Source organism: Chiroxiphia lanceolata, chromosome 6, assembly GCF_009829145.1.
Source record: "Chiroxiphia lanceolata isolate bChiLan1 chromosome 6, bChiLan1.pri, whole genome shotgun sequence".
Lineage (NCBI taxonomy): Eukaryota > Metazoa > Chordata > Aves > Passeriformes > Pipridae > Chiroxiphia > Chiroxiphia lanceolata.
This window is the reverse complement of record NC_045642.1, coordinates 38,129,071-38,144,711: the sequence shown is the minus strand read 5'-3', so window position 1 is coordinate 38,144,711 and position 15,641 is coordinate 38,129,071. Positions and strand designations below refer to the sequence as shown.

Sequence of the window (15,641 nt, the reverse complement as noted above, 5' to 3'; positions counted from 1 at the left end):
CACTTAGCTGTATATGCCTCTGCTCTGCCCTTCAACATGCCCATAGCACTACTGCCCGTCCCTGCAATGCACTCTGCACTTGTGCCTGCCTCAGCCTCAGTGCCATAGGGCTATAGAATGACACTGAGAAGCTGCTTGAATCATGTGATTGCAATACCCAGGACTTTCCATATAGCAACCAAATTTACCTTATTCAGCCTTCTGAGCAGAAGATAATATTGACTTGAACTAGTATGAATTCCAACTGGAATCAGGTATTGCACAACTTCACGAGCCATAGACCCTGACCCTACCAGGAACTGGGCAAAAAGTGGAAGGGTGGCCCCACTGCTATGGATCTGCATCACCTTTTGTTACCTAATCCCAGACCAGTTAACCAGGTTAGCCATCTTCTGCTAAGCTTTCTCTCACCATAGAAGGAAAATACTGAAGACTTTAATTAATACAGTTTCCCACCCTGAACTAGTCCATGAAGTGGGACAATCTAGATCAAAATTACTGCTTAAAAAAATGTTTGGATCCTCCCATTCCTCTCTAATTTGCATGTACATCTCCAATGAAAACTGTTTTGCAGATGGACTAAGTGATTTCACAACAGCTAAAATGACTAAGAAACTCTATAAACTGATTTGTTTTCCAACAACTACACATGTACACACACATACTCATGCTTCCTTCTAAATATCAATGGCTTCTGAAAATACAAATGGAAATAATGGAATAATGGAAATCATGCAAATGCTCTTTCTTTTTCATTGGATGCAGCAAACAGAGAGGGGGAAAAAAAAGGAAAAAAACCAAAACACCACCGTTTTTAACTGATATACTTTAGTTACTAGCATTTTTTGTCCCTTAGAAAATAGATAAATTAATTGTAATTAGCTCCCATTTGGACAAATTTGTTTATAGCATTCATATCAGTGATGTGTTAAAAAAAAGAGCCAAAATCAACACATACATTTTCTTAAATAAAAGGCTCGCATAAAACAAAGTCAGGCACTCAGTTCCACTTTCATTCCATATGATACACAGCTGTGTCAATCCCATCAGGAAACAGGCAACAGGAAATTCTTAACATTCTGAAGTGAAATCTAAAGATGTGTCTCATCACCCTTCCTCCTAAAAGTGCTTTTTGATTGTCTAAAAGATGTTTATACTAGTTCTAAAATTATTAATTACTTTACTTAGGTTTTAAGCAGCTATAGGTCTCATTAAGTAACTAACAAGGAGGCAAAAAATACTTTTTTTCTTAAGTTGCCTTCACTTTTTCATTTCCTCCATCCCAAAATATAAATTAGTAAGGAAACCTTGACACCTATGGACAAAATCAAAGCCAAGTACGTAGCTATTGGAAAATGTTCCTTCATAAAGTGCTGCTCCTGTGTTATTTGTGTTTCTAACTATAGCTCTTGCATATATAATTCCATTATACTTTTATAAACCACCATTTTGAAAAATGCTTTTGAACCATTAATATATTTTCCTGGTTAAAATTCTTTGAGATGTTCTTAACAAGAGTCAGATAATGAATTTGGGCAAACTCTGGAACAGTCTTTACAGTATTATCATTCTCATTAATTTTCAGAACTACCCACTGTGTTGAGATGATTGTCATGGGCCTAAGACTTCAATTTGGCTAAATATTTTTGCATATATTTCAACATATAAGTAACTAACAGATGTTTAAAATGTTACATTCACATTCTAGAAATGGTTAAATGTTTACTGTAATATCATAATTTGTTTTGCACTCATTTTTATTTTTCTGCTTCTATCTTTAAACACTCTTTTAGAGTTCTGCTTGGCTGTAGATAAAATGCTTTAAAACAACTTCACATGAAAACAAAACATATTCGACTTAGTGAATACAGCTGTGTTTTCAAAGAAAGAAAAAAAAACCACTGAAAGGTACCACAAATTAAAAACAGAGAAAATAAAAGAAAACATTTAATGCTATAAATGTTACTTTTACCTAAGTTCCAGGCTTAATGTAAAACCTTTTAAATTGTTTGTATAATAAAAGGTTTAAAATTCATATTTTATATTTGCTTTAGAAATCTCATACATTCTACTGTCACACCATTCCTAGAAGACTGTGTTAGAGGAAAATAAAATTACTTTTAAAATGTTAATACACAGCATAAACAGCATCTTACTTTAGTCCAGATTATTCTTTTCTTTGCCTTTTTTTTTTTTTGTTATCTTTGAAGGCTGCTTCTATTTCCATTGTTTCATCCTTAACCATTCACATATCAGAGCAATAAGTATTTCATTACTGGTTTATCTGTCCAGAGGCTTGAGAAGCAGTAACAATTAACCCTCCCTTCACAGTGATTGATACAGGCTTTGCTTTCAATTTGTTCCACTACACAGATCATGAAATTCTGAATGCGATCATCCTTATTGACCTACACTTTCAAACACACGGCTACAATGAGATGAAAGTAATTATTAAAAGGAACATAGGACTACTCAATGCTGAAACAAAGTCTTGAAAAATCTTTTAGATGACCTTCTCATAAAACTAGCATCATTTGATGTGAAATAAAAGGATGGATTTTCTTCATAATCTGAAAAATTAAATTTTAATCTGAACAAAGTACGATATCATTATATCACATAAGTCCAGCTCTAATGTCACATCAGTTCATATCTGACCCAATAAACAGTAACTTCAACTAGAGTGATCATGGTAGGATCAGCCCATATATATTTTAAAAGTTCCTCTGGCAGCTTTATTTTACACCAGCTCTGTTTGAAATGTTGTGTTAAGAATGACAAGACAGTAATTACTATTCTATTGTAGTCTGTTTCGAAAAAGAAACGGTGTTTATTTTTAAGATTCTGGACTTCTTGAGGTACCTAATGTAAAAGAAGTACACAGGAAATTCAGACTGCTAAGGAAAAATGAGAAACTCAAGTCAGATTTCCATCACCAGCTGAGATGAACTAAGACCTATAAACACCACTGCTGGAGACTTACTGCAGTGGAAAAAAAATGTTTTTCATAAACCCTTGAAAAATAACCCCACAATATATTAATTTCTTGTAATTGATACATTTTTGAAAAATGAAATAGGATTGGTAGGTGAACAGTAATGATAGAATTATTTATTTATTTATTTATTGCAGTCAAAGAAAATCAGGATAGAAAACTGTGCAGAAGGATGTTCTTACAGGCCTGAGGCTCTAATCACAAAAGAGAGTGATGGAGATGAACCAATACTGCATGGATTAGCAATGAATTATTTTGAACTATAATCATGTGCCAGCACAAAGGGGAGCTAAAAACTAGCCATTACTCACAAGCTGATCTGCAGATAAGAAGGAAAAAAAGTAAAAAGGGGAAAAATTTATATGCTAAACTGAGTCAGGAGAATAATGAAAATCTAAAATGTTGTTACACTTCAAGTAACATTCTATTTAATGTCTTTCGTGTACTGTATAATATCGAGTATTTACACAATACAATCTGTAAGACACTAAGGGCTAAAGTAGGGTTAAATCAGATAACTCTTTTGTAAATTAGTACTGCGTAATAATATGTGCTGAAAAATATCTTAATAGATGAGATAGTCTTAAAATAACACACATGGGCACTAACTTCTCCCACCATAAAACTGCAGAAAATATAGATATATATACATATATATATATACACACACATGCATAGGTAGAGACAGGTACAGGTATATGCAAATGTGTATATGCACATGCACACTTGTGTATACATACAGATACATAATGAGGGATTTAATTTCCATTAGTCCATCTGAACGCAAAGCACCACCATCTTAAGATTCAATCTTAGTTTTCCCATTCGAGAAAAGAAAATGTTAGAACTAATTTTATGAGAAAAGAAAAATCAAAACTGCTATCCACAAAGATTCCTGAGATTCTTATGAACAGACTGTTTAAATGAAGAGCACTTTAATCAGTAGAGGAATCCTCACGTTTCTAATGTCTTGCTGTGCATTCTGCAGGTTATAGTAGCAGCTGGTAGAGGTCATATATCTTTTGTGAGCATCCCAAAAAGGCTCACTGCCAGACTGTTAAATTATGAATAAGCAATGAACAAAAGAATGCAGATACGGTGGTGACAAGATAATCCAAGCAAATTTATCTATGACAAATTTCACAGGATTAACAAATTACATTTACACAGAACAATAAAAACGTGCAAAAAAAAAAAAAAAGATGAGCCTACTTTTCCATCACAGCATTAGAGGGAAAAAAAAAAATCTCCATTCCAGTACACGTATTTACATTTAACTTTATCTAAAGTAAGACATTTATAGCTTGCTGAAGATGAGCAACTTTCAAGCAAATACATATACTGTGTCTAACATAAAATGTATAGCTGCACTTTGCAGTATGCATGCATACAAGTCAGTGAAAAATCCTTTAAAGTTTTCCTCATAATTAGTAATAAGCAGAATAAATATTGAAGAATTATAATTTTGCTTTTCAGGTGGAATACTTTGTCATTCTCTGTCATTTGAAACACACTTTTCCCCTTAATCAGTTTGGGTTTTGTTCCTGTTTGAATTGAACAAATATTGTACTATATGATAATCGCCACAAGAAACATGTAAGTCATGAATAGGACTTAAATATCTCCTTTTGCACTAGTACCATAACAAACAATTTTAAAAAACATCCCTCTTAAACGAATTCTAAATTCATAATCTAAGTGCTGGCTCTTCCTAAAGATGCACATTCAGTATGTGAAATTATTTTTGGGGAAAGAAAAGGGGATTTGCAATGTTCACTACATCCTGTGGTCTCCTATTCTGGTTTTTGGAAGGGATACAACAACAACATTTGAAATATTACCCTCAAAAAGCATGGAATAACAGTTTTGAAATCACAATTCTGTAGAGAAGCATTTTTCTTCCTGTCAAGAAAGGAATAAAAGGAAAGAAAGCATCTCTTAGTTTGGAAATTTGAGTGTAAGTAGAGTGATTGATAAAAGTAACAGCATATATGTTTGAAAGATCTGGAATCTGATGTATCTTTTCTATCATGCTTCTCATATGAAGCTTATTTTCTGTCACTTCCACTTATTTCTTTTTGTTTAACACAAAACAGTTGTTCAGTAAAAATAGATCTTGAATAAAAATGGGCCTTCTGAAATCATATATATCATTTATGTATCAAATATATGTTCTTGTTACAGAGCACTGCCTACAAACAGGAAACCTCACTATTAAAGTGAACATCCAATTAATTAAGATACTTTAGTAAACTACTTGGATCCTGCAAACACTGGTACTTGAGTACCATTTATCTAGTTCATTCAGCCAATGACAAAAATTACTGTACTTTTGATTTTTCACAAGAAATGCAAGTTTTGCTGTAAAACTGAACAGCAGCTCAGAAAGAATGAATGAATTAGGCCAAAGCATTTGTTTCTCTTTTTATGTTCATCTTTCATTTGGTACTTACCAAGAGAAAGCAGTTTTGCTTTTTAAATTGCAGTTCTTTTTGAAAACCTCCTGTATATACTGTTAGTAATTTATGCAAAGGTGAAGCAAACGTGCCAATCCTACATCTAACTATAGTCAGTCAAATAAAATCAGCTACCTTTTTTTTCAGCCATAAAGGTTGAAGGATAAGCACCTCTTCTCTTTTTTTAATATTTTTTTTCCTTTTTTTAATCCTGCTGCCAGCACTGTCCAGATTCAGTCACTCAGTTCTTCTATTGACCTCAACCTTGATCTGTGAAGACTGCCCACTCACATTTTTTTCCCACAAACTAACAAATTCTGCCTCATACCATCTCTAAGAAAAAACAGCTTTCTAACAAACATTCTCCTAAAACTTGGTGTCTTATGTTTTTGCTAATCAATTACAGCTTTGGCATCTAACTCATATAAGCCTAGGCTCTGAGTAAACTGATTGTAAATGTGAATTTGCATATGATTTTCCAACATGATATGTAAGCAAGAGGAAAAAAATCTCCACCCTGCCCCCCAAACATAATATATAAATATATCTGTTCTGTACCTAAACTATAATGCTTTAGGATTTCATCCAAAATGACTGTTAAAAGACTATTCATTACACAATAAAATTAAGTTTAAAACAATGCAATGTGTAATGAATGTAATGAATGTAATGAAGCCTGTTCTAAATTCCTGTTGGAGACAAAATTCCCAGGCAAGTATTTTAAAGGGGGCTTATAGGATTTAGGTGCCCATATTTCACTGAAATGCAGTATGTGTTGAATGCCTAAATCCAATAGGCTCTTCAGAAAATCCAAGCCCCTGGGACATTATTGTAGATAACGTATATACATATTATTCAGACTATATCCCCTATGTTCACTATATACATATGTAAACCTAACATGCCTGCAGGTAATGGAACAGTACTTTTCCACTTAAATTATTTAACGTAAGTGTTGAACTTCTATTATATATCAAGCTAACAGCTAATTTTAAATTGCAATCAAGCCATTCTCTGAAAGCACTTTATTTCAGTGGAGGTTTTGCCTGTAAAAGAAATGTAAATCCCTCTAATGAAGGCAGTGTAATCTTTGAATACACAGCCAAAATAGGGGCTGGAATTTTATTCCTAGTGCTAACATTGACATCTTTTGCCTCTTCTGCTAGTTCTCAAGAATCTTTTGTGTGTAACTATCTCATCAGTAAAATGTGTAGAACAGTGTTTTCAGACTTTTCAAAGCATGCTAAGCTATATAAAGAAACATATCTACAGAAATACTCATTATTAATATTAAAGTCTTCAGACACTGGAGGACATTAGCAAGAAGTTCTCCAGAACAGACAAATGACAAGACAAAACTGAAGAGTGAAAGTCCAAAATGCACCATATAAGAAAGGCTGGGAAAATATCCTGTAACAAATCTTAAAACTCTGCTTTCAATAATCCGTTTCAAATTCTTGCTTACATATCACTTGTTCTCTAACGTGCCTGGCTCTCGCCTGCATGCAGAGTCCCGGGTGAGGGCTGGCATAACTCTCAGTATCTAGCTGCAGCAGGCTGAGATCAGGATCTCCTTGAAAACCACTCCATTTTTATTTGAGAATCTCAAGACTTTCACGTTTTATAATAACGCACAGATGCAAAGTTCACTCCTCCCGCTATGTACATTTATCATTGTGATCTCTTTGAGAACAAATTCATATCTATTAAATTATATGTTTAAAATACTTTTACCCTTGCTTGTGATTGTCTGTAGCACACTTTAATTGTCTACTTAATTTCATTTGGGACTTTTCTAAAGATTAAGGTACAACTTGAACTCAATATTGCCCCAAAGACAGAGTCCAGTTCTGGCAAGCTACAAACAGAAATACTATCCTACCCTTACCATACCTTCTTTGTCCTATGTAATATGCTTCTGTAGCATACAAAATTAATGAATATTTGTACTACTCAAAGTCCTGTTCAAATGAATGGCACAACGGTCCTATTCATTTGCTTAGGACTTTGTGTATTGCAAAACCACTGCTCCAGCTACTCACAGAACAATGCTCTAGTCATATAAGACATGGCAGCAATCATTATATTCTTACTATGGCACATTTTCTTATGCAGCAAAATACAATATTATTACAAATTATCCTTATTATGCAAAGTCCTATTAAACAAAGTCACACACCTCATTTGCACTAATGGGACTTTGTATGTTAAAGATAACATACAGTAGCCTTATAAATATTACATAGAAAGAAATTTCCTCTGCTGAAAAAACTGCAGTTCTTTTGAAATTAATTTTCAAAACATTTCCTCTCATGGCCGTAAATCTTTGGCAGCGTCTTAAAAAAAAAAAAAAAAACACAAACCCAAACATTAAGCATAAGCAAACAAACCAACCAAAGAAACAAACGACTAGGGTGAAAATTCAGTCTTGGCTATGTACTTTAAAAGTATCTTATGTTTAAAATATATAGACAAATTTCCAGGGTGACATCCTGCACAACAACTTTGCTTGATTCATTTTGAAACAACGTGACTATGCTGAAATCTCATCTCAGAAGATGAGGTGCTTTTACACCTGCATGAACTACTAGTGACAATAATATAAAATTAATCTGATCCACTGACTGAATGTAAGGTTTATTCACATGAGATGAGATTATAACAGTAAATTCTAAAAAAACAGTTACTTAGTTGCTATCAAATGAAATTCTACCATGTTGGTAAAATGGCTTCATTCTACTGACCTCAGTGGGAGAAGAATCATTCCCAAAATGTAAATAAAATGGTAACAGTTAGTTTTCATGATCAGTACCAGTTATTATCCCAGAATACATTTTCCAATAAGGAGGTTATTGTTATAAAGATCACTTTATGAAATAAACATTTTTTTAACACTTTACATTTTAGGAAGGATGCTGATGACACTAATGCCTAGAATGTCAATTTTCAACAACTGTTTTACAGCACTCTTGCAGTAAAATTCCCACCTAGGCTGGCAACTTCTGTGCCAAGTTTCAAAAAAAATGTGATTTGAAATTGCCAGTATATTAGACTCTGAAATTCGAGTGAGATGCTAATAAAAAGAGATGGATGCTGACAATATATGCTGATATTCTCTTAAAAATACCTATGGCTCTGGATGTTGTATTAATCTGTTAACAAAATTCTCTAAATATTTATAACTTATTTATAATACAGCTTTAGAATATAATGCCATTAAATTGGTAGAAACAAGCTAGCTGGGTATAACTTGTAAGAAAAAACCAGTTGTGCTGTAAAGAATGTAGAAACAGTGCGGCAGACAAAACCTTGTTATTCAGAATCCCATTAGTTTCTGAAAATACATAATATAACTTTTGTTGATCAATACTCTCATGTAAGCTCTAAATAATATATGATTCCAGTGGAGAAAAATGCAGCAAATCAAATATGGTGGGCGAATGTTTCAAATTATGAAGAGTAGTATGACTGCTAATCCATAAATCAGAAATCAGACCGATTGTTGTAATGTGGGAGGGCTCTATTTAATAAAGGTCATTATAACTCCTGGCTCTAGAGCTATAAGATCTAATATCCTCTCTGGTAGCTCTATGATATGCCCATGCATTACTGTTCTTGTTGACAGTCTGTTGCCTTGGAAATATTTCATTATTTCAGTTTTTCCATTTGTAGACCCTTGGCCTTGTGATATGAAGGCCACCCTATTTCATATTTTCGATTATCATTTAAGCAATCTTCTGGAGCTATTTATATAAAAGCAAGTGTTAGACAATGCATATCATCATTTATCACTGCTATGTTTAAGCTCATGCTCTAGAAAAAAATGCCAAAATAAAGATTTTTTTTCTCTTTCACTTTAAACACATAGCACTCTAATATTAAGATATGCTTTACAAATCAATGCTGGCATATCATATGCATAACACTTCTGTCTATTTAATTTTCTTGAGTGTATATCCACACAATTTCTTTTAAGCTTAGAGTTTAAAAGAAAATCAAACAAGTGTAAGTGTGTAAGTTTTCATATATTCTTTTAAAAACCTAAACAGGTGAAAAGAGTTTTAAAACAATTTGTGTGCCTGGTTACATCAGAGACTACTACTTTTTACATGTGTTTTGTAATCACTAACCTCTTGCTTGAAAAAATGTAACACAATCTACTTAAATACTGTGGTAGTGAAGACTGAAAAAGAATGTACACAAAGTTCGCGTACAGGATTCTTAATTTTGAGAACTAGTTTACTTAAGTAGTAGCTAAGAAGAGACTGCAAAATCCCTGACATGCTCCTGTATTTCGAATAGCTTGGCTTACACAGCTGAAAGGATGTGTACAAAGACAGGTAAAATAGTTACATGCAAGACTTCAGGAGCACAGTACATAACTTTTGAAAAATGTGCATGGGTACCTGTTTTTGAAGCATTGATCCATCTTCTCCAAAAGTTTTTTAAGGAACAAATAAATAGATTGCCATTATTTCTGCTACAAAAATTGTCATCAATTTCTACATGCAATACTTATCGCTAAACTGTCCAGAGCACTGAAAGATCACCAAGTGAACCCTAAGGGCAAAAAACAACTTCTTGGACACTAGCCCAAGTTTATGGCTATTAGTGTTCTAGGAATTTAGACTACTTTTTTCCCCGGAAATGATTACACCTCCCACTCCCTACAGGGAAAAACTACTCCAATCCAACCTTTAAAATGACAGCATCAGAGCTGAACAAGAAGATGCTATTAAAGGGCATTAAATTAAATACAGTATATCCTCCTACAACTTCAATCAGAATTTCAGACCAAGTGTTATTTAGTTCAGCTCTCAAGTGGAGCAGAATAACAAATCGCGCACTTTGATTTACCTTCTCCGAATGCCAAATGGAGACAGGTGATAAAGAAAGCACTCATGCACAAGCTATGAAGTTTCCCCTAGAAATTAATTCTATCTTCAAGATTCCTATCTCAGAGAAATTCCCAAAATGGCACACAAATATGCTTCTGCTGGAGAGATTACTGAAGCTATCCTGGCAAATACACTTAGCACTAATATAGTACCATTCTTGGAAAGAAGACAGCAGAATTGTGTGTCGGAAGGAGGGGGCAGAGGGACTGGACTTATTCATATGAATTGTTTTTCCAACAAAGAACTCTGCAGGAGAAAAACATGCTGCTTTAAGTGTTATTAACACACTAGAAACACCTTTGCAGCCACTGGCATGAAGATTTAAAAAAAATAAATTTATAGTTGACGATGACAATCTGTAATTGTCATTGAATTCCGAGAATGCACTGTTTTCCCACTACATCTATCTCCGAATTTTGCTACATATCAATGTAGCCTTGTCAAAGTGCAACAGTTAATACTAATGCATCTAACACAACCACACTAACACTTCTGTGGTAAATATGAAAGGTATGGGGGTTTTATACTGGGCAGACTGCTTTCTTAGGAGAAATGACACAGTTATTTAGACAAAATCTGTGTGATTTGGAAGCTGTACTAGAAATACTGATCATCCTAAAAAATGTAAGTATGAAATTAAGGCCAAAGTATTTTTCTTTAAATATTTTTCAGACTTACTTGTGCTGTGAAATATAAAGCGTCTAACACATGATCCAGCTACTTTTAAAGGCTGTCTAAATGTTAATTTCCATTTTTACAACTAGCCAGGAACCTTCCTCACCCCTCACCCTCAAGTTCACTTGTAACTCTGAAGGGGGCGGGAGGGAAAGAGCCCACCCCAAAACCTCTGGTTGTTCTCCTTCTGGGCATACATCTCGTCGCAGTGTCGCAATGGAGCTTTGAATACTTTTGTAAGAATCACAAAGTAACATCACATGAACTTGTACTCTTGTCTCCTACCAGTCACTTCTAGAAAGATTCACTTTACTAGAACAAATCCGCTACGGGCAATTCGTGTCACCAGCAGAGCAGATTAATCGCAAGCACTCTCCACCAACAAAAGTACATGGGGCAGGCGGCGGACCGGGAACCAAAAGAGGGGTAGCGCGATCCCCCCGCCTCCCTCCTCGGACCCCGCGCACCGCCTCCCCCCGTCCCGCCCGCCCGCCCGCGCATCGGCTCCGCTCTGCCCACCCCGGGGGGTGCCAGCATCCGCGGCCCTCCCGGCGGCCGCGGGGCGGGGGGGCCCGGCCGGGCAGCTCCGCGGGCGCAGCTGGCGGCGCGCCCCCCCCCGCTTCGGCCTAGCCGCGCTGGAACCGCACCGGCGGGGCCGGCCCCTCCGCCCGGAACGCCGGGCCTGGCGCGGCGCCCCGGGGCCGCCGAGCGGCGGGGGCCGCCCGGGGGGGCCTCCCGCCCCCGCGTACACACACACACACAGACACAGACACACACAGACACACACAGACACGTCCGCTTCACAACGCGCCCCGCCAAGCACCGGCTCCGGCAGCCGCGGCGGTGCGGCCACCGGAGCGGGGCCGCTGCTGCGCGGCTTGTTCTGAGAGTGTGTGTGTGCCTGTGTGTGTGTGCCTGTGTGTGTGTGCCTGTGTGTGTGCGTGCGGCTGGCGGTGCGCACTAGGAGGAACTCACGGTGCCCGGCTGTGCGAGCAGCGGGTGCCGGCGGCAGGTCCCCCCACCCCGGCATGGCAGCCAGCCCCGGCCCCCGGCGGCGCCGGCTCGGCCCGGCCCGGCGCTGCTGCGGCTGCTGCTGCTGCTGCTGCTGCTGCTGCAGGTTCAATAAAGAGAAAGTGTTACCGTTCTCGCCTGGAAGGATCCTGCTGAAAGCTTGGCTTGGTGGGCGCCATCTTCCTGGGATTTTTTTTTTTTTTCTCCTCTCTCCCTTACTTTTCCCCCTCCTGATGTTGGTGTGTGTTGTGTGTCTAGCAGCAGCAGCGGCGGCAGCAATGGCCCCGGTTAGCCAGACAGGCTAAGGAAAAGTACTGAGGCCAAAGCATCGCGGGCTCCCACTCCTCCGCGCAGTCCTGGTGCAGGTTGCTTGCTCGCTTGCTTGCTAGCGCTGCTGCTGCCGCTGCCGCCGTCCATAAGCCGCGGAGCGGAGGGAGCCGGGGCCCCGCCGGCCCCAGAGACATGCCCAGCGCAGGCAGCGGCGGCGGCCGGCGGCGGCGGCGGGAAGCGCGAGCCGCGGCGTAGCCCCGGCGGGCAGCCCGGCCGCTGGCATCGCCCGGCAGGTGCGGCACGCACAGACACACACACACAGACACACAGACACACACACACAAACACGCACGCACTCGCACACGCACTCCCACACACACACGCGCCCGCGCCCGCGGGCCGGGCTACGCGGGGTGCCAGGCCATGGGGCTAGCGGGGCGGGGGCGGGGGAGAGAAGGAGGGGTGTCAGGGATCTCCAGGCTTGACCACTGTGAAAGTATTTCTGGGCATTTTCCAGCTGCTTTCCCAGCTCCGCTCCCGCTCTGCGTGCAGGGGACACAGCCTCCGCTGCCGGCGCAACAACGCCACTCAGTTGCAGTTTCGCACACTTTCTTCCTCTGGAGTCTGGGCTCCAGCAGGGAAGAGCAGCAGAGGGAGGCAGGGACTCTCTCTGAAACTCCGCGGGCGCAGAAGGGCGGCGGGTACACAACGGGCGCAGGCAGCGTGTCCCCCGTGGGCTTCCCACGGCGGAGGACAGGATGGGATGGGAGCCGCGGGCCGGAGGGTGCGCGCTCCCTGCGACCCCCAGGGCCGTACCAGAGGTGCCCGGCGCCAGCCCGGACGGGCCGGGCCCGGGGAAACCCCACGCACCCCCCAGGCACCTCCGAGAATGTGCCCGCACGTCCAGAGAGTGGGCACCGGGTAGTGGCGGGCTAAAAAGGCGTAATGCTGGAAACGTGAACTGAAAGTGATGACTCGCTTTGTTGGTATAGGGTGTAGTACTTCACGCTGTTTTATTGAGGATTATGAAATTAATTATTAAATAAAGGAGCGGGGAAAAGAAACCACTACCTTAATTGTTCCTTGCAGGACACCGAGAGAAACCGAGCGCTGATAGCTCTTACAGGAGAAATCACTCTTTCACTAAAAGCTTTCCATCTCCAAGGTAACTTTGTGGCTGCTCTGCTGCTGCCTTGGAAGTACAGCTGCCCGGGCCTGATCCTGCTCCCTGGGAAAATGCGGAGGGCTTCCTTGGGGAAAGCAGCAAGCTCCGAATGTCGGGAGCATTTATTCGGGAGAAACGTTTCCGCGACAACTCCATAAGTTTTTGTAGGGGAGGGGGAAGAGGGGGGGAGGGGGAAGAGAGGGGGAGGGGGGGGGGCGGATGTCTAAGAGCGCGCACGAACCGCAGGGCAGAGCCAGGGAGAATAAGTTAGCAAAAGACCTGGAAGTTTGGCTGCGGGGCGCCGCGCGCGCACCGGGGGCCGGGGGTTTCCTTCCCGCGGGAGGCAACCGGGCCGGCGGGACTTCGCGCGCGGCGGCGCGGGCCGCCCTCGAGCCCGGGCAGGGGCACGCGGACGCCGTTCGGGGGCACCGCCGCGCGCTCGGGCCGCTACGCACGTGCGCAGCCGGCGGCGGGACGGCGACCGTCGGGGCTCGGGAACCGCGACCCCGCGGCGGCGGCGGCGGCGGAGGGACCTCGGGGCGGGCAGGGCAGGACAGAGCCGCCGGGGCGGCGGGAGACACCGGGGGTGCAAGGTGGATGCGAAGGACTGCGGAGAGGGGGTGTCTGCAAAGCAGCAGATGCCGTTCGCGGCCGACAATCCTGCCTCCTCGCCTCCGAAAGGGGAAAAAAAAGTTAACAGGTGTCTCCTCGGCTGTGGCAATAGACTAAGGAGGTGCCGGTGTCTGCTGTATTTTTAGCGTTTTCAGAAAGCACGGAAGAAAATCGTTCGACGTAAACCACGCTGTTTTGTCGATAGTATATAGTCAAAATTTGGGAAAAGCGCGTAATTGTTTCTCCTTGTTAGCTTAGTGTGCGAGACATCCAGACTCGTCTGGATTCCTAGTGGTCAAAGTACTTGAATATCTGCTAAACGCTATTTGGATTAGAGGTGTTAGTAGTTTGTCAGAGAAGTATTGCTTTTATAACTTCTTCCTGATTACAGACTAGCATAACCAAACTAAAAAGTACTAAAAAATTGCTGCCTTGTCTATATAATTCTGTTTAAGTCTCCAGAGGTCTCTTTCATTTGTCTAAAAGCCAATCTGACATTTCTGACCCTTGACTTCCCCACTTCACAGACTAAACTATTGTGATTGCTGCCTGTACTTCCTCGTTAAAGTGTTCGTCAGTTTCCATTGTAAGTTAAATATTTTATAAGTGACAAAAATCATACAGAAACCATGAAAAGAAATAAACTTTAATCTGTTCTTTATATCTCTCACATTCAATTTTTTTATTTTTTTTATTTTTTTTTTTAGTATATGAAAGCTTGCTGTGTTTGCTTGAGTAAAACAAGACTCCTTAGTAAAACAAAACTACTTAGTTTCAAATGTTTCTCAGCTAAGAACATGCTTAGGCATCATAAGGGATTATTTCAGGAGTATCAGCTCCCTATTACTTTTCATTTAATAAAACCTACAAAAGTTACTACCAAACGTTTTCTATCATAGGCTTCGAAACTATAGGAAGCAATACAAAGTTGCTGAACAACAAAACAGGCAATGGTCGATTGCCTAAATCTGGTCCCTAGACCAATTAATTTTGAAGTATTATGCTGAAATTTCCTATTTTTTTCTTTTACATCATAGAGATACTTTGTTTGGACACTTGGGATTACACAGCATTTTTCTCGGTATTTAATTTAATGTAATACTGGAAAGTAAGATACTCAAGACAGTGCCATTTTTATTGCATTTAGAGAAATGTAAATGTTTTGTTCCGATTTCAGTAGATCTGTTGTCATCTACTTTGTTTGAAAATTCAGCTTCCGTTATAAGCTTATGATAGAGCAAACTAACAGATTCAGACTTCAGATTTTGGCTCATAGAAACACAAAGAAATGTCAGGTAATTAATTAAACTTCATGTTAGTATCAGCACATACAGATGAATTGTTAGGGGGAATGGGGAAGGTCTTTAAACTTCATTATGACTTACTGCCAACTTTCTACGCTTTGCTTCCTAAAGGCGCTCTCTGTGAATTTCCTGCATTTGCATTAGAATGCATTTAAGATGAAAAAACAGCAGTGCTGAGTATACTTAGGGTTTCTTGTTATATTTCCCTGTAGTAACAGGTGACATGATAATACTGTTAAAACTACAGTGTGGAAT

The 15,641-nt window shown here is 40.1% G+C and overlaps 1 protein-coding gene across 1 annotated transcript in view; it reads right to left on the bottom strand.

Annotated features, from left to right (window-relative positions):
• The window catches only part of NPAS3 (neuronal PAS domain protein 3), a 616,659-nt gene that overhangs the window by 599,616 nt on the left and 1,402 nt on the right, over nucleotides 1–15,641 (bottom strand).